This window comes from Lissotriton vulgaris, chromosome 2_1, assembly GCF_964263255.1.
Source record: "Lissotriton vulgaris chromosome 2_1, aLisVul1.2, whole genome shotgun sequence".
NCBI lineage: Eukaryota > Metazoa > Chordata > Amphibia > Caudata > Salamandridae > Lissotriton > Lissotriton vulgaris.
The window spans coordinates 658095830-658116135 of NC_141687.1; the positions used below are offsets into that span (position 1 = coordinate 658095830).

At 49.9% G+C, this 20306-nt stretch overlaps 1 protein-coding gene and 1 pseudogene across 4 annotated transcripts in view; one reads left to right on the top strand and one right to left on the bottom strand.

The window, feature by feature from the left end:
• The window catches only part of IMMP1L (inner mitochondrial membrane peptidase subunit 1), a 231369-nt gene that overhangs the window by 149161 nt on the left and 61902 nt on the right, over positions 1 to 20306 (bottom strand). The window lies entirely within an intron of this gene.
• LOC147730933 (oligoribonuclease, mitochondrial-like) lies at positions 18553 to 19047 on the top strand (annotated as a pseudogene).

The window sequence follows — 20306 nt, forward strand, 5'->3', positions numbered from 1 at the left end:
TACCGCACAGGCCGCCTGGACTTGGCTCACGGAGGAGCGTCCCCTTCGGCTGGGGCATATGCCCTCCCCCTCCCAAAGATCCGGTGCCCGCCTTGACCGTGAAGGGCCCGGGCCGAGACGACGCCAGACCGAATCCCACTGACAACGCCGCCGCCGCAATGCCTCTGCCTCACCTGAGGGGACTGTGCGGCGACCATCTTCTCCTCCTCCATCAGCCCGCGACACTCCCCCGGCGGCAGGGCCCTCCACTCCCTTGACCTTGGGCATGGGCCTGCGTAAATCTAGATCGGACTCGGATCTGTCTGCCAGCCCGGTGATCCGGGATTCCACGCAGGAGGAAGAGGCCTGAACCTGGCTTGTGCTGTTTCACTGCCCACGGTCGCCCCGGGCAGCCGTGATACCAGGGACGCTCTCCCAGACCTTGCCTGACGACGCCCGGAGAGGGGGTGGCCTGGTGGGGGTCCCACCCGGGATCTGTATTGTGTCTAACTCATGTTCTCCTTCCCACCTGTCTTTTTTTTTTTCCCCTTCACTCCCCCCCTTTTTTCCCTCTGTCTCCCTTCCTTTCCTGAGCCTATATCCTTCTCTACCCTTCGTCTCTATACTCTGAAGCTTTTGGAGACCATGCAGATCCTTGCCGATGTATTCGGCTGGTTTACTGACTTTTAATATTCCTGGCTGTTATTAATCCAGCAATACTGTGGGGGGTCCTCCCTTGACTGTCACTGAACTAGTACCACTGCTCCCAACTAATCGTTTCAGCTTAGTTTCTGTCCTCTACTGAGGGGTTTGTTTGTTTTTTTCTTTTGAGGGGTTGTACTTATGGGCAACAGATGCTTCCTGTTCTGAAGTGTAGGGTGGGGGGTGTTGGGAGGGTTGGGAAGGGGGCGGTTGTCTTCCCTGTAGTTCATGGTTTTCGTCGCCTACGGGCTGTTCTTTGGATTGGCATTGAGCAGCCGCTCCTTAGCTAACGTTGTGGTCGCTTATGAACGGCCGGCAGCTGCTTTCCCTCCCAATGTTCTCAGATGGGCACACTCTGTCCGACACGCACATGCGACGCACCAATGCTGCCGCTCCTCGGCTTATACTGTCGCTGTTTGTGCACAGCTGGTTGCAGCTCTCTATCTAGCTTTCCGATTATGGGTACAACCTTGTCCGACACACACGTCCAGTTCCCCGGTCCCCGATCCACTCCGGGTCCCCGCAATCCGCCATGGAGGCAGACTGCGGGCGCCCCCCCCCTGCCGCCTGCCCTCACCCCAGGTGCCTGCGCACCGCTGGCCCGCTCCGACTGTCCCGCTCTTCTGACCCGCTGTGGTGCTTTAAGTTCCCCCTCGAAGCACGTCCCCAGTTGTCCCCACGATCTTCAATACCCTCCTCCTCCCTGAATGGCTTCCACTCTAATTAGGTCCCTCCACGTCCTCTCCTGGAACGTCAACGGTTTCCTTGACTGCAATAAGCGTGCCGCGGTCCTTCGAGTGGCGCATCTCCACTCGGCGGACGTACTCCTGCTCCAGGAGACCCACCTTTTAGGGACTCAATGCACTTTCCTAGCCCGTTACGGGTTCGCAATGGTCTGGCACTCAGGGTTCCAGCGGGGGTCTCGAGGGGTGGCCCTGTCGGGCTGCGCTTCGGCCTTGGGGCTATGTGACACTTGGCGGGTCTGGAACCCGCGCAAGACACAATACACTCACACCTCGGCCTCTCAGCACACCCACTCCCACATAGACCTTCTCCTGCTCCCGGCCACAGACTGCCATTTGGTCTCTGGGGTTACTATCCTACCGAGGGGACTGTCGGATCACTCCCCCGTCTCCCCCTGCATGGGCTCCGCGCCTGGGGGTTCGCGCGCGATGTGGCGCCTCAATGCATGGTTCTTGTGGGACCAGGCATTGGTAGACGAACTGAGGCTTGAACTATCCCACTACTTCACCGCCAATGAGGGCTCGGTCCCGTCGCCGGGGACACTGTGGGAGGCCGGTAAAGTGGTGATTCGTGGAGTGGCGAGAGGGCTCGTACACGCCAAACGAGCAGACCGGCTGGCCCGGCTTGCGGAGTTGGAGTCTCAGGCTGCCCGGCTTGAAGCCGAGCAAGCGGCACTGGGTCTAATCGATCCCACCCGGCAGCTGGCGCTGATCCGGGAGGAGCTCCGCCAGGTCTCGCTCGATTCGGCCCAGCAGCTGTGGCGGTCGTTTGTGGCGCGGATCTATGGCTGGGGGGATAAAAACAGTAAACTTCTCCACAGCTTAATCTCCTACCCTCGGATCCATTGCGTCATCCCGGAGATCTGCCCGCCGGATGGTATACACCAGACGTCCGGGAATATAGCAGGAGCCTTCACCGACTTCTACACCCGTCTCTACGCGGCGCGCCCGCCCGACGCGGTACTGTCTACCCTCCTGAGCAGGGACAGTGCCCGCTTACCCTCCCTCGCCCCGGAGGAAGCCGTGGTCCTGGAGAAACCCTTCACACAGGAGGAAGTCCTGGAGGCCATCCCTCTCCTGAATAGTGGCAAGACGCCCGGTTCGGACCAATTCCCACAGGAATTCTATGCAGCCTTCCTGGACACTCTAGCCCCCCACCTGTTGACTCTTTTCCACCACGTATTGGAGAAGGGCTCCTTTCCCCCCCCCCCCCCGAGTCGGACCTCACCACGATTGTGGTCATCCCCAAGACCCATCCGCTCTCCGTGCACTGCGCGGACTTCCGCCCGATTTCCCTTATGAACACCGAAATCAAGCTCTTCGCCACCATACTGGCCCAGCAGCTCAGGACCCTCCTGAGGAATCTGGTCCCTCCGGATCAATGTGGCTTCATGCCGACCAGAGGTACTCGCCACTGCATCCGCCGCCTCCATCTGGCTCTGGCCCATCGCTCCCGCCTCACTCCGTATCTGGCCCTCCTCTTTCTCGACTTTGAGAAAGCTTTCGATACGGTGGGCTGGGACTATCTAGAAGACGTCCTGCAGGAGATGGGCTTCGGCCTGTGGTTCCGCAGTTATGTTAGGGTCCTTTATTCGAGCCTCAGGGCCCGAGTGTTGATTAACGGGACGCTCTCGGAGACATTTCCGATACGTAGAGGTACGCGCCAGGGTGCCCCCTATCGCCACTCTTGTTCGCGTTGGTGATGGAGCCCCTGGCGACCCTCATCCGGCATGACCGCCTCGTTCAGGGGTGGACCTGGAACGAGAGACACATCGACAAGATAGCCCTCTACGCCGATGATGTGCTCCTCTATCTGGCGGACCCGGCATCGTCGGGACCTAGGTGCCTGCAGATCCTTCAGGACTTCGAACGAGTCTCTGGCCTCCGGCTCAATGCGGCGAAATCCACCCCGGTCCCATTGCATCCCTCCCAGGAATGCTTTGACTGGCAGTCCTCCATCCCCCTCAGGCGTCATTCGGTCAAGTATTTGGGGATATGGGTGACTCTATTGCCGGAGCTGGAGTGGGCACTGAATGTGACGCCCCTAGTAACCTGAATGCGCTCTGACCTGAAGATATGGCAATCCCTCCCCCCCTGAGACGGAGCGCACTATTCAAAATGATGGTCCTCCCCGTTTCCTATACATTCTACAGAATACTTCCATCCCCCTTCCCCATTCCTGGTGCCGGGAGCTGGACGGAGCCCTTTCCAGGTTCCTCTGGGGCGGCGGGCGATCGCGTATCTCCCTCGCACACAGCCGCATTCCCCCCTTTGACGGGGGCTTAGGGGTGACCCATCTTTACCACTACTACCTTGCCACCAAGCTTATTGTCATCCACGACTGGTACGCTGGCGGCTGGTCCGACCCGGCATACCGGGTGGAACTGGAAGAGACGGACTTTCCTCAGCTCCAAGCGTTCCTCTACGGTTGCCCTGTCCGGCAAACCATGGCTTCGATTACCCGTGCGGTATTGCTGGCCTGGCGCACTGCCCTGCGCCATACAGGATGGGACCACAAACTTACCCGCCTGACGCCACTCTGGCATGGGAACTGGCTCGGGGAGGTCTCGACTCTTGGAGGGTTTCGGCGCTGGGATCTCATTGGGGTGTCGGTGGTCTGGGACGTCTGGGTGGGGGACCACATGCGAGCCTTCGCTGACCTACAGCATCGCCACGCCCTTCTTCACACCCAACACTTTCGATATTTGCAGCTGCACCACGCCCTGCATGCACACCTTCCCGCGCCTACCACCCTTCCAGAATTTAGTCTGCTGGAGGTCCAAGTGATGATGGGGGATCTGGGTAGGGGAGGAGGGTCCCGAATTTTCCGTGCCCTAGTCAACAATGGCCCATCGTCCCTTTACCAACTGCGCACCCGCTGGGAGGGTTGGGTGGGACCCCTAGAGGAGGCTGATTGGAGAGATGCCCTGATGGCCCGCGTACCCTGACCATTTCCTCCAAGTTACGGTTGGTGCAAACATACTATCTACACACATCCTAACTCACTCCAGAGAGGCTTTTCCGCGCTCAATTGCGACCCTCCCCGGAATGCCCCAGATGTGGGCACTCTTCAGCAGACTTCTATCATATGGTGTGGGCATGCCCGGGCCTTGCGAAGTTCTGGAGGGGGGTGGAGAGAGAAATTACACAGGCTCTGGGCTGGGAGGCCCCTCAAGACCCACTTCGACTGTTGCTGGGTATCTTCGATGGCCTAGACAGCAATAGAGCAGACAAACGCCTATTGGGGACGGCGGTGGCCGTGGCCAAGAGAGACATAGTGCGCAACTTGATGCGGGAATCCGGTCCCACGGAGGGGGGGCAGAGGGGTGGGGGTGGACTGGTGCGGGGCCCAGGAAGAGACCCTCTTTGAACCTCGGGGTACCCCTGAAATGTTTCCTAAAATATGGGGGAAATGGTTTAATCTGGCTCCGCCACGAACCCGATCTACCCACTGTCTTTGTTGTTACCATGCTAAATAAGATGTCGGACTGGAATGTTTTTCTTTCACCCATATGTATTGTGATTTTTTCCCTACTGCACCTGCTGATTCACGAACTGCGACTAATGAAATTTTCTTCCTGTTTTGTTTTTAAAAATGCCAATTAAGTTGATTATCAAAAAAAAGACTCAAAGTTTCCTTGGATTGCAGATTGTTATCATAGTTTTATCAAACATATTTCAGAGTTAACCAGTGACATCAGCGATGTTTGGAATAAGGAAAATATGAAGATAGGCTTTTGCTGGAACTGTCAAGTTGAAAGAGCTTTTAAAACTCTCAAACAGGTGTTTACTCAAATACCAATAATTACCTATCCTATGCCATCTTGATAGAGCTCTCAGAAGAAAACCTTTACCAATAAAGAGGGATTACACTGAAGGGAGAAGGGGGCGTGGCTTGGACGCCGAGGGTGATGGCGGCGTGAGCCCAGAGCTCCGTGCCTCTTACCCTCGATCATCCTGATAACGACGGCGGAGAACCCACGTGAACCCCGGTGCTGAAGGGGCGCATCGCGGTGCCTTGCGGGGTGTAATTGGAGCCGCTGCGGAGGCTGTTTCGCCGAGTGCGGCCGCCGAACACCAGAGCGGCCGGAGCTGGAGGAAGGAGGCGCTTAAGATGGCGGCCGCGACGATGAGCCGAGGGCGCTGTGACTGGCCTGGCTGCCCGCTGTAACCCTGCGGTCGGGCACGGCCGCTGGCCAAGAGGCACCCGGCGATCGACAACACTGAGACCGGAGGGACCGGCGGACCTGGTGACTGCCGCGGCCTTAGCGAGAGGGGCCGGCCATTGACGTGACGCAGGCGGCCGCGCTGGGGGAGACGGCCGCCCGGAGGCGCCTCTGCTGGCGGGAGAAAGGGGACGCAGACCGTGCCAGGAGCTCCGGACTTTATCCTGGGATAGTGGTGGATGATAAGACTATCTTCTTCAATGCGGCAGCGGACGCTTGGGACTGGTGGGAAACATATAAGGCAGGGACGGATGGAGCCAAGATCCAAGAGGAAAGGGAAAAGGAACGGGAGCGCTCGTCAGCAGGCCTACGGAAATCGAAGAGGCTGCGGAAACGGAAGCCGGAGTCGCGCAAACCGACGGCCTCCCAAACTGAAGCTGAACGGAAGGCCGCGCTGCTGGAGGTGGAGAAGCTGGCGCGGGCTGGGGGCCCCGAATCCAAACAAGGCACGGACACGGACACGCATGTTTCGGCCTCAGGGTCGGAATCGGACCTATCTGGAATCCATCGTGCCAAGGGCCCATTGGTGACGCCACAGACGTCGGAGGAGATCCTGAATGTCTGATTTGCACACTGCAGACGAGGGGTAACGGTTGGGGCACTGGACGGGGGCTCATGACCTGGTAGACATGAGGGCTGGGGAAGGTCACTAGGCTCATAGCCAGATCCATTCATGGGGGATTGGGGAAGGGGCGGGGGCGGGCGGCGTAGCTCCCTTCTGGCCAAGGCCGCGCTCCATAGGCCCTTAAGGCACCCACGGCTACGGCCGTGTAGCAGCAACCTGGGTCAATCAGGTGCGGGAGTTTGGATGGGAGCTGATATCTTGGTATTGGGGCCTGTTCTGGGGGGGGGGGAGGGGGGTGACACAGTTGGGGTTTGTTTGATCTCTTTACCACCATTGACCCTAGGTAAGCTGGGGGGGTGGGCGGTTGGGAGGTCAGGGTTTGTTTGGTGGGGAACCACCATCGGCGAGGGGCTGGCACTGGAGTGGAGATATCGTTCTGACCAATGGGACAATGGCTAATGTGAACGTTTTGAACTGCATAACCTGGATCGTGAGGGGGCTACACACAATGCAGCGCAGACACAAAGTGCATGCCTTTTTATTGCGGAGGGGGGTGCACATTGTACTACTGCAGGAAACGCATCTCACGGAGCAGGAGGGAGCAGCGCTGCAGAGGAGGTGGAGGGGCCAGCTCTTTCACACCTGTTATTCAGCCTATGCTAGGGGAGTTTTGATTTGGATCAGGGCAGGCACACCGTTCCAACTCACACGCCAGCTGATAGACCAGGAGGGGAGGTACGTGGTGGTGGAGGGGAAGCTTAGGGGCAGAGACATTGTGCTGGCTAGTATATATCACCTTCCGACTCCTCACCCACACACACAAAGCCCTACACAACCAAGGCCCAGGATACCTCAACAGCCGCCTCAACTTCTACGCTCCCAAACGCCAGCTTCGATCGACCGGCCACGCCCTCGCCGCCGTCCCCCGCATCCGAAGAGCCACCACAGGGGGACGGTCCTTCTCCTACCTCGCCGCCAAGACATGGAACTCCCTCCCTACCCACCTCCGCCTGACCCAGGACCACCTCGCCTTCAGGAAGCAACTCAAGACCTGGCTGTTCGAGCAGTAGCGGACCCCCCCCCCAGCGCCTTGAGACCCTCTGGGTGAGTAGTGCGCTATATAAATGCTTTGATTGATTGATTGATTGATATATATGCCCCGAACATCGAACAACTGGCTTTCTTTGCGAAACTATCGGGGACGCTGGCACACTCCCTAGCGGGCCCGATCCTACTGGGGGGGGGACTTTAACTCCATAGCGGACGCCACCCTCTATAGATCCCACCCACCACTGAGGGACTCCCCGGTTCACCGACTGACTAGGGGTAGGCGGGAATGGAGGAGAGTTGGGAGCTGACGGATGTGTGGAGGGCGCAGCATCCAACTGACCGGGATTTCTCCTTTTACTCTGGGCTCCACAACCTACATGTCCGATTGGATGCAGTGCTGTGTTCTCGGAGCGTACTGCCGGCCGTTACCGGGTCGGAGAACCTATCGAGAACGATCTCGGACCACAACCCACTCTTGATTCGGCTGGCCTGGATGGCTGAGGGGCCCAGGGTACCGACCTGGAAACTTAGACCAGAAACTCTGGAGGACCCCCTACTTGGTGCGGCCATGGAGGAGGGGATGTCCCAGTACTTCGCGGAGAATGAGGGGTCAGCGGCCTCTAGAGCTACGGAATGGGATGCCTTTAAAGTAGTGATGAGGGGCCTATGTATCACGAAGTACGTAGGCACGAGGAAGGTGTTGTTGGGCGATTTGGATAGGGCGGACACCAGACTTAGGGAGGCAGAGAGGAGGCGGCCTGGCCGTCCAGATCTCCAAGAGGCGGTCGGTGCGGCTAGGGAGGCGGTGGCGGCCGAGGTGGAGAGGCTTCGCGCTTTTGACTATAGAACGTACATGCTGCGATCCCATGTAGAAGGGGATAAATCAGGCACCCTATTAGCATGGCTCTCGAACCCTACTAAACGCTGTTCTCCCATCCTACATATACAGGATGAGGCTGGCCTCATGCGTTACACTCAATCAGATATAGTAGATGGTTTCCAAAAGTATTACGAGGGCCTATATAAAAGTGCCCCAGGCGACCGAGAGGGAGCGGCCAAGTCCTTTTTGGACGGCTTAACCCTGCCGCGGCTGGAGGAGGAGCAGGCGAAGGAGCTGGGGACGGACATTGAACTGGGTGAGATTAGAAGGGCTGTGAAGAAAATGGCTCGCAATAAGTCGCCGGGGATAGACGGGCTGCCCATTGAATTTTATAGCAAGTATTTGGATATTTTAGCGCCGCAACTCCAAATAGTTTATAAGGAAGCCAAGAAGGCTGGCCGCCTACCTCAATCTATGCGTGAAGCAATAGTGGTGCCGCTCCTGAAATCAGGAAGGGAGAGCAGTAGCCCCGCGTCTTACCGGCCGCTCTCTATGCTCACCACCGACTATAAAATCTTGAGCTCCATTCTGGCGGCGAGGCTCTTACCACACATGTCGGGACTGATACACGAAGACCAGAACGGGTTCATACCAGCCCGCAACACCACGATTAACATTAGGCGACTCCTCCGCCTAATGGATGGACTGGGTGAGGAGGACGGTACCGCACTGGTCCTTTCTGTTGACATTGAAAAAGCATTTGACAGTCTAGAATGGGACTATCTATACATGGTTATGGAACGCTTTGGTCTACGCGCCGGCTATATTCAGTGGACGCGGGTTCTTTACGCGGAGGCAGTGGCAAGAGTGAGAATCGGGACGACGGTATCCCACCGGTATCCAGTGGAAAGGGACACCCGACAGGGATGCTCTCTTTCCCCACTTTTGTTTGCACTAGCAATTGAGCACCTAGCGGCTGAAGCCCGTACGGGACGACACTTCGCTGGGGTGCGAGCCAGGGATGGGCAGCAGTTCATCTCACTGTACGCCGACGACTTGCTGCTCTTCCTGACCAGCGAGGCCGCGGAGTTGGAGGGTGCAGAGGCACTACTAGAGCGGTTTGGAGCGCTATCGGGGTTGTAGGTTAACTGGACCAAGACAAGCCTGTTTCCGCTACGGGAGGGCACTGCTCGGCCGCATCATCGGCCGTCGATTGCCTGGGAACCTACCTGCATTAAATATCTGGGGGTCCACATATACCACACGGCAGCGGACCTGCTCGAGGGTAATTTAGGGCGCTGCGTGCGGGGACTGAGGGGCTGCATGTCCTTCTGGGCCACGCTGCCGCTCTCTGTGGCCGGCAGAATATCCTTATTGAAGATGGTTGCCCTACCACGACTGTTGTACTACTTCCGCACGCTCCCAATATGGATTCCTAGCTCCTTCTTCCGGCAGCTCAGGTCCCACATAACAGCGTTTCTCTGGGGAGCTGGACGATGCAGGGTGGCGCTGGCGACGCTCACCCGCCCGAAGGACGAGGGGGGACTCGCGGTGCCGGACTACGAGCTTTACTATCTAGCAGCCCAATTGCAGGTCTTCACGCAGGAGGTAGCGCGAGTATACAGGGGCCCGGAAGACGGAAGGCTGAAAGGCACGCCCCACCACATCTTGGCCTACATCACCCTACAACAGCGGATTGACGGTCGAAACTTGTCTCTAGAACAACGCACGTACCGTCAATGCTGGAACCGAGCACAGAAGCGGGCAGGAATTCGACGCCCGTCCGCCCCCGAGATCCCGCTAGGCATGCTGACGGCATTGCCTCATGGAGGCGACTGGTCGCACTTACAGCGATGGGAAGACGCGGGCGTGCAGGTTGTCGGAGACCTTTACGAAAACGGAACACTGCTCCCGTTCCAAGAACTGCTGGAACGTTTCGACCTTCCGAGGGGGGGATATCTTCTCCACGCAGCAGTGAGTGGAGCAATCCAGACATACTGGGGAACGGGGCTGGCGGAACCCGAGACGGCTGCGGCCTGCCAATGCACTATGATGGCGGCGGGTACAATCAAGTCAGTGACGTGCCTCTACAATAGGATGGTGCGTGAAAATCTCCCACCCCTTGCGTCGCTGAAGGCCAAGTGGGAAGTTGACCTAGGTAAGGACATCCCTGACACGACATGGGCGCAGCTCGTGCGTCGGGCCCGTAACAGTACGAGAAACGCTAGGTTTCAGATTATCCACTACTGTATACTACATAGGGCATATATGACCCCGGGGATGATTAAGAGGTACTTTGGAGCGGCGGAAGCGACATGCCCTCGCTGTCTGGAGGAGGGGGCTGAACTGGTGCACATGCTATGGGCGTGCCCGGCCCTTCGGGACTATTGGCAGGCTGTAGGGGGACTCTGAACGAGGTGACTGACAGGACCGTAGAATTCGGCCCGGCGGAATGTATACTGCACTGGTTCCCTCACACCCCCAAAAACAAAATCACGAGCAAATTCATTGATATGGGGTTGATAGTGGCTAAGCGGGAGATAACCAGGCACTGGAAGGCGAGGGCGGGCCCGACCCCTAGACGGTGGCTCAACGAATTCTTGAAATGGGCGACCACCGATAGCACACACAGGTACCAGCTGGCGCGCAGGACTCCTAACCCGGGGGCGACTGAGGCAGCCACAGCGTGGGAGATGATGGTACAGGCCCTCAGAGATAGTGGGGTGGACGAGGAGGAAGAGACCCTTAGCACGGGCAGGGAAGGTAGGATAAGCTGAATAACTGACACATAATCATTGGCTATTGGAGACCAAGGTGCACGCCCTGGTGGGCAGGAACGGACATTGCTAGAGGCCCTCGGGCTGGTGGTGGGGGGGAGGGGGAGCAGGGGAGTTCCCTAGTTTGAGGGGGGAGGGGGTGGGGTCATTTGCACCAGTTAGGTGAGGAATAAAAGTAGTCATGCACACACTTATACGGCAAGGTACTCCTGCAACATTAGCATCTGGCATGGAGGGGCTGAGAACTTATTGCCGCCCGTCCCCCGGGTTGTGGGCTTACAGGCTGTGTGTGACGGGGCAAGAAATGATACGCAACAGCGCCCTAATTACTGCGATACATGTATGTGCTTTGGCCTGATCTATGTATGACTACAATAAAAATTACTTTAAAAAAAAAATTATACTGAAGGGAGAAATCTTTTGGTGGACACTAGAGAACTATTTGAAATTCGTACTAACTGTAATTTGTAGTGTTTGCAAAATATTCAATGAAGGAACAGTCTCAAGCTACATGGGCAGTTTTCTTTTCACTGTAAAATCTCACTATCACTTATATGCCTGGTTCAAAAGATGTTTTGGAGAATGCTTAATTTTATCACTATCCGGAGTAATCACCTACTTATGACTGTCCTGTAACTGCTTCTCAAAAATTTTTTCAAATAGGTCAGTCTCTTTTAAGAAAAGTTAAGATGGAGCAGGAAGAAATGGATCCAAAGCATTTAGAAGATGTTAATCTATAGACTCCTTGAGTTCCACATGATGAATTGTATTGTACCAATAAAGTATATTGCTACATTAGACAGGATATCCATTTACTGACCATTTTTAGGAAGATGCTTTTCCCATTCCTGCTCCCTAATTAGTCAGTAATTTCTTTCTCAAGAGCAACCTGATGAGCCAAGGAGTTGCAGTGTGGGGGGCACACTGCTACATCTGTGTTGGAAGCTTGCCAGAGATTGCAAGTTTATCATGAGAAGACTGGGAGCTTATTGCATTGTTAGGCAGCATGTTATTAGACGCCAAGCTCAAAGTGTGGTTAAGGGTCCTTGTCACTGTGACTGCACTGATGTTTCCATGCCTAATGTCACAGAGAGAAGAGTTCAGCACAGGGCAAAGGTTGTCAAACATAGGCTTCTTCTTACTGTTCTAGACACAAAAGGATCGACGAGAATTTTTTTATTTTACCTAGATATGCATCAATTCCCCGGAACTACTAAATTAAGCACATAAAGAGATGCAGTTGATCATCTGAAACTCAAAATAAGATATCTATACCTCAGAAAGAAAAGTTATTTCTTTAGGACGAAAGCCCTCACCCACCCTGAGGTGTCATGCCTAATGATCGGGCTCATCCTAACACCAAAACGAAATGATGCAATGGTGTAGGCTACGACATCCTGCTCAATCGAAAAGGAGGCAGTGGAAGAAGCTCTTAGAGGTTTTCTTTAATCAAGTAATATCCCGTTGAGAGCTAGGTGTTCTTGGGGATAAGTGCAGAGTGCAAAGTGTAGGTGAGTAGTGGAATTAAAACTGCCTACTGGTGGACCGACAACTTTATTGAAAGTCCCCAAAGGGCAGATCAAAACTTAGAGGGGAGTGAAACCTTCAAACCAATTAAAACCAGATTGACATGTTTCTGTCCGTCTTAGGATCCTATCAAGGGGTTCTGGGCATTCATGAGGACAGGTAGGTAGTCACTCTGCCAATTATAAAATCATAGTGACAAAAGTGTGAAAAAATTGTTATATACTTTATACAATACCACAAAGAGGGACACAATCAATTCACGTAGGTCACTGTTATCACCCATTAACAAAAGAGTTATAGATAATACACAGATATTTAGAGAAAACAGTGTGATATTATTCAGAAAAGAGTGATAAGAGCTCTTCTTAATTCACCCCAATACCGTGCTGTAAGTTATCATGGCTCAACCGCTAACAAGTCGTGTTCTAGGCTTCAACTCCAGCCTGGGTTTGACCAACATAAACAGGGCTAAGGGGAGACAACACTAACAATACACTATTCCTAACTTCAAATACAAGTGTTCACTTCTAGTTATTCATCAATAAGCGGGATAATCACTCCACATTTAATTAGCTTTCAAGAAATCCCATGAAAAAGAATTACAGTCCAACTCATCCCAATTGAAAAGTCACTCAGAAGGAGAAGGTGCTCAACATTTAGCCATAAATCCAGTATTCACTTAGAAATTGGCATAAAGGAGTAAAGTATAAATGAAACAGACAATATCTACACTATAAACAAGTATATGTGTCTACAAACAAGTTGCAGGTTTCTATCCCTCCCCTATTTTGAGTCCGCTGTCCTCCAAGTTCATTCAGGCAAGGAAACAGAAAATACGCCGGTCCTCACTATAAATAACTAGCGGCCCATAACAATCAAGACTGGGGCGTCTGAATGATGTGAGGTGAAATGACTATGAGAAATGTCGCCTGGCACAGAGCTGTTATGAGAAATGTAGGCTACCATAAGGTTCATCATGGACAATAAGAAAATGTAGCACACAATGTATATAGAAACCGTAGGTTCGCCCGGTGCCATCATTTATTGTACGGTGGTGATGGGAAGTACCACAATAACCACTGGAGTCAGTAAGATCATTATAATTTTAACAGGAAAGAATGGGTCTAGAATAAGAAATTCAGCAGATAGTTAATTAAAAATTAAGAAAGGACACACAAGTGTAGTATAACGTGTCAGTATTTGTGTATTCATCAGGAGATTTTTGAGTTAAGAGTTGAGATAATGAGTTGGCAGAATATCTGGAAAAGAATTGGAAAACTGGTTCCACAATTATAACCATGTAATTGAATAAAAGGTGAGTGAACACAAAAGGATTACACGAAATCCAGCTGGTGACTCGTTGTTCTATTAAAGAATTCACTGAAAAATGCACTTCAGATAAGCACATTCAACGAATGTCACCGTTTAGACCAAATATGTGGCTACACAATACGCCCACCTCTGTTCTTTGTGAACTAAAAATTGTTCAAAATCCTCCAGTTGATTATATATAGTTGAGTTATCAATTATTATCCAAAAAAGATTGTCCTTAATGTGACCCTGCTCAAGATCATGTCTCGTTAGTTTGGTATTACAATGTCAACAGCGAACTGTAATACTTCTTCCTGTGCCAAATCAATACCATGAGTTTAAGGAAAGGAGAATGGACATGCTCTAGAAACTGGATGGGTCAATGCACCACAACAAGTTAGAATAGCATCCAATCCGTAATTAAGAACTGCATCTATGCAGACATAATATGGAATGCCGTGTTGACTGCATAACAGACATGCACCATCACTCCTGCATTTCAGGAAATCCATATTTTCAAAGAGCACCTACACCACCAATAAGAGTTGTCTATACTAAAAACATCCCTCTTTTGAATATGCAGGTCTGAACTTTTCTATTTCCAGGACTGGCAATCTGGTGCCTTGACTTATGTAGTTCTCCTCTACGCCCCAGTTAGGTTTGGGTAATGGGTTGCATAACATCTGTAAATATAAATAGAAAACATGTATATCGCGAGTACGAATAAATACGCGATTGAGGATACATTTTGTAGAATGCAGCCTCCGCAATTCAGACTCATTGGGTTGAAGATCGCGTTTGTAATGGGGTTGAGTTCATGTGATTAGGGACAATGAGTTTTAAGGGCATTCAAGAGAAGATTTCAACAGGTGACAATGGGATGGCTGGTAGTTACATTTCTAACTTTTTTGTATATTTGTCTTTGTTGTTTTAGGCCTTACAAATAATACAAAATCATTTAGATCCAAAGGGTGGTATCAGACACAGCAATGCACAAACTGAAATGTAGGCTAGATACAACATAAAAAGACACGTAGGAAGATTGCACAATGAGATCATCCACACAAAGAACGAGCAACTGCACTTAACACTGGGGCCATAGCTTTCTATGCCAGTGAAACATGTTGGAGCTCGCCTCAGGACAACATTTTTTTACATCTGGCCATATCAGCAATGGTCCCAAGGGAGGCTAGCGACTCTTCCCCATAGGCCGTGCAGACACAAAATGTCACAGTCCTTCCCTGTGTAACGTGTGGCTTCCCCATTTGCACTATGCAATAGATAACACAACTGCACTGTTTGGCCACTTAGACCATGGCAGTCATGTTATTCTTCGACAGTCTTTAATCTCCAGCCACCCTCCTGCTTGACTTCCCTCTCAACCAGCCACATTCCAACGTTAGTGAGCCAGTCATAGGAGCTTATTTCCCCAACAGCTTCTGATTATCCTTCTAAAATGTCTCCCTGGCCCCTCCGTACCCCTACACCATTGTGTCTCCACCCAGCCAGAAAACCAAAACAAGGCTGTCTTGACAAGTGTTTCTGAGCAGGTTGCAACACAGAAACAGCAACAATAATGTCTAAGACAATATCGACTAAATTCTAAACTAAATAGATGCATCCCTAATAGGGACACTGGGCCTGCCTGTCAGCCACATTCGAGACGACAGTCTACTACAGACAATTATCAACACTAACACATCAGAAAGGGTTCAGAAAAAAAATATTTTAAATGGTTCACCTCGTTCCTAGAGCACAAAAGCACATTAGTAAAACTGGTGTTAAGAACTTTGAAAAAGAAAGGTATAAATGTGGATTCCCACAAGAATCAATACTACCCCAGATACTATTTAAACTCTGCATTTAGCCAATGGGTTTAACCAAAGAAAATACAAACATGCAGTGCATCAATATAATGATAACACACAACAGCACCAGAAAAACCTCAATGATAAATGACATGGCTGCTTTCAAGTATTGCCTAATAAACCTGCAAAACTGGGGAGATTAAGTGATTTGACCAGAATCACAGGATGTTCAGCGTCATTGCCGAGACTGGAACCCGGTTCCCCAGATTCGAGGTCGACCGTTCTAGCCATTAAGCCAACTCCTCTCCCACCACTTCGACAAGAGTGGCACTTCATCATGGCTATGTGAATAAATAAGTTTTAAAAATATACATATGGGTGATTGAATTAGTGGTCAAGTCAATCTGGTGAAGTTGTTGGAGCTTTAAGCTCCGACTACTTTCCCTAAGTGCTGACAGACTCTTTTAAACCAGCGCATACTAAACTTTTTAGAAGCACGGCCCAATTTTTAGAATGATAAACTTTCGCAACCCACCTAGATGTAATGAACATGAGGCATGTGATTTTTTTTAATGTAAATAAAGCATTGTATCATAGTGCACTGTAATTCACAGACACCACACTTTCCTTTTAAATCACCACTATATCTGAGCAGTCCTACAGTTTTACTGATAAAATTATATTGCACACAAATGATAATGTGAAGAAATCGGGCTTCAGTGAATATGTATCATTTGCACATAACCATGTGAAATGTCTTGATTTGTTTAGATATTATCAAAATCTTTGTTTCCATCACGCTTCAGGATTACAACAAAATGTGCTCAATTTTTTCTTTCCTAACTGCTAAATGTGTACAGTTATTTTACAGTGATTTACATCTTATTGTATTACAAAAACCTACAGCCTTTCCTTTCATACTCCTTGAGCCTGGGAAGGTTGTCACAAAATGTACTTTACTTCTCTTTCTCGGACTGTAAAATGAGAAGTTTGTAAACACCAATCCCCATGTTAAAAAATAAGCAGCAATTTGTCAGAAGACAGCCTGACATTTGACCTGTGTCTCGGAAGCGCAGAAAATGTGACAAGATAAATACAGAATATAAAGACGTCTTTATTTATTGCTTGGACTTTCACGACCCACCAACATTCGGTTCGTAACCCACACTTTGGGAAACGCTGTTGTAAACACATGCAACCCCTCGTCTAGTCCACTTCTTTAAGCAGCTAGGCAGAACAGAAGACTGGCCAGTCAGCACTAGCTGCTGACTCTACCGCTAAGTCTCATGCTAACCTTTCTCTTCACCTCTTTACTCATATGGCCAGATGCCTACGGACCGCTAATATGCTGTTGCTGATTTACATTATAAGCAGGGGCATAGCTTCTGGGGGGTGTTTGGGGATTTACCCCCCTAATAATGTATTCTCTATTAAACAATTTGGTACAGATGCTTTCAGTTGTGTATGTTGAGGTGGATGTTAGATTTCACCTATTATTTTTACATGTCCACACATACAAAAACTGTCATACTCTCTCTCCCCTCTCGGTTTCGAAGTTCTTAAAACTTTTGATTATTTTACAATATATTGTCTTTTTAGTAACCCTAACAAATCGCACTGCTCTCCCTTCCCACTGCCCCTTAAGCTCCCTTATACTCCGCTTCTCAAATAATGTTTTTTTCGTGACATGTCAGCGTGACTGTTGGGAAATTTGAAGTCCACCCCCCCCCCCAATCCTACTGATAAGCTACGCCACCAATTATAAGGGCTGTGCTACTTCTCCCCATTCCCACTAGACACACACACACACACACACACACACATACTCCACTCCCCTTGCCTGCAAAAGCATCCAGTCTATCTAATCTCTCTGCCATAAGGTCATTTCATCTAAAGACACAAAAATGCAACACATCACCCAACCAACTTCGCCATCACGTGCGCCCATATTTTCCATCCTATACTAACTGTGCACAGTGCAAACACACTGAACCTTCCCATTGAAAAAAATAATAAAGTAGTAGCCGTTCTCTAACTGCTAAACCTGATCCTCTCCAGAAAGAACAGCAAAGCAGCCACAAATACACTTCTACCACTATTTGTGTTCAGCAATGTCCTTGTGAGCTTAAGTTCATCCGCAGTGTCAGGTATTCCTCTCACAACTTTTGTAGTGAATTAGTTTTAGCACATAAGCAATCTCAGAAAAAAAAGTTATCTACTTCAAGCAAAGAATATACCTTTAAATGTGTATGCAATGAAGAAATGTGCACAAACACATTCAAGCTGTGATTCGCAAGCATGAGTGAATTCTGACTGTTCATTGTCATGGTGCAAATATCCATATGGTTCTCCTTTTTGTAAGAAGTAGGACTACCTTGGTTTGTAATACGTAGAATGTTCTTTTCAGGTTATGACAGGGTATGAACTGCACACATACTATTTAAGGCAGCTACTAGAAGCATCATATTTTTAGCAGGTTAGAAAAGCTTAGGCTTAAAATGAAGCTGTGAACCAGACTGTGTGAACAAAGTGCACGGCTAATTAGCTAGGGTAATCTGCGGGCTCTGCAGAGAAGGTGCAACTTACTACAGAAGATTAACACAGCGCAAAGGATGAAAACTTCAAACAAAGAAAATAATTCACAAGGCTGCTTTCCAAGTTTAGCATTCTGAACAGTCACTCCTCGAAATCACAATCTACACGTCTGCACAGAAAATGCATATCTGATCGAAATGCCACGTGCTGCACAATTAAAAATAATATTTAACATTTCTCATTCCTATATTTAAAAGATTAAACACAGTATACATTTCACGATCACTTGTGCAGTTTAAATCATTCCAGAAAGGGGCAGGCAAACCTTTTCTTTACTGAAATGGCTCAGTTTTTGTTTTTCAAATGCTTCATGGTTCGACAGTGCAAAAGGTTTTACTTTGCAAGGGTCAATGTAGTGGATTATACGTTCCAAAATCGTGTAGACATATTTTTCAGGTAACACATTGGAGGAAAAAGGATAACTGTTACACAACAAGGCGGCTCTCAGAATGGTCTGGGTAGACCTGGCGATGACTGGGTTGGATATCGAAAAAGACCAGATTATCGAAATGGCCTGCCTTATTACAGATGCTGATATCAATATTCTGGCTGAAGGCCCAAACCTGATCATTAAGCAGCCTGATGAGCTGTTAGACGGTATGTCTGAGTGGTGTAAAGATCATCATGGGAAGTCCGGTCTGACCCAGGCAGTACGAGAGAGTAAAATTGCACTTCAGCAAGCAGAGTAGGAGTTCTTGTGCTTTGTGCGGCAGCATACACGACCTGGGCTTTGCCCACTAGCAGGGAATTCTGTGCATGCAGATAAGAAGTTTCTGGACAAGCACATGCCTTAGTTCATGAAGCACCTTCATTACAGAATAATAGATGTGAGCACTGTGAAGGAGCTCTGGAGGCGCTGGTATCCTGACGATTATGAACACGCACCAAAGAAGAAAGCGACTCACAGCGCTCTGATACCTACGGGTAAAGCCAGCCTTTTATAGTCCTTTTGATGTACCTTCTAATGCAACGTTCCCCTGGTTTTGCGATCTGATACCTCCAGGTCTAGATAGCGCTATATAACCTTTGCAAATCAAATAAGCTAAAACTGGTTTTCCTGAACGCTGAGACCTGAGCAACATAGCTGATGACCGGTGGAGCTGCTTGACAGCTAATGAGGAGATGGTTCCTGGTTTCCCCCTTGACCGTCACCTAACCAGCCGGACATTGGACTTTGTTCTTCCTCGTCTCCCCTCTATTACTCCTTCCTCCTTTGAATTATTAAAACATTGTTTATGTGTACTGTACCTTACTGTGCTCTTTTATCTGTATCTGATGTAACTTGTAACGCAACGATCCTAAATGTAAAGCGCTCTGATACCCTCTTGGGTCAAGCTCGCGCTATATAAAACTTTATAAATAAACAGAGGCAGGGGGTACGGACAAGTGGACACAAACACTGGAGTCACGTGCAAACGTCTATCACCAGAACGACCTCACACTCCCCTAGCAGCACTCGGCGTCACAACGGTATGCAAACGGTTGATTTTCTTTATAAATGTAATGCCTCAAGAATATGGAAATAAAAAAATGCAGTTTTTTGTTTGTGATAAGTTAACCAATCCGCAGTAGTCTACTTATTTTTGGTAAAATTCAAATTTTTTACTTGTGTGCAAGCGCGACTTGACTTAATTCTAAGCTTCATGGAATAAGTAATGGAAAAAATAAAGGGAAATGGTCCCAATACTTGCACAAAACGTTAACATGAGCATATATTTAAAAGTTTCCATTTTTTTAAAGACTTTCATCGAACTACAGTTTGAAAATTAAAATGTTATTTGAAATACTGTCCCTCCTCAAAAACATTTGACACCTTTATCACCTAATGATGTTTGTAAAACGAATCCCCGTTAGCAGGCCAGAAATCACTTTCGCCCTCGCGCCTGACATCCCAGAGATGGGAAAAGAGATTAGTCCTCTGTCGCTGCCAGTTGTAACGCCAGGTGGTGTTCTCTGCCACGAAGGTGTTACCGATAATCCCATTATGCTGCGACTAAATCTTGCAGACATCAAAAATTATCAGCAAGGTTCCTTTTCATCTCATCCTTTCCAAATGACTGGAAGTCGCTTCACCTGAAAGAAGTCAAATCCACATGCAGCTGCTGTTTTAGCAGCCCCAGACTCCCTGAGAATGCCAATCGTCATCCAATCTCGCTGTGCTGGTGGCCCCATATTCCCTGTTCAATAATACATCTGTTAAAAA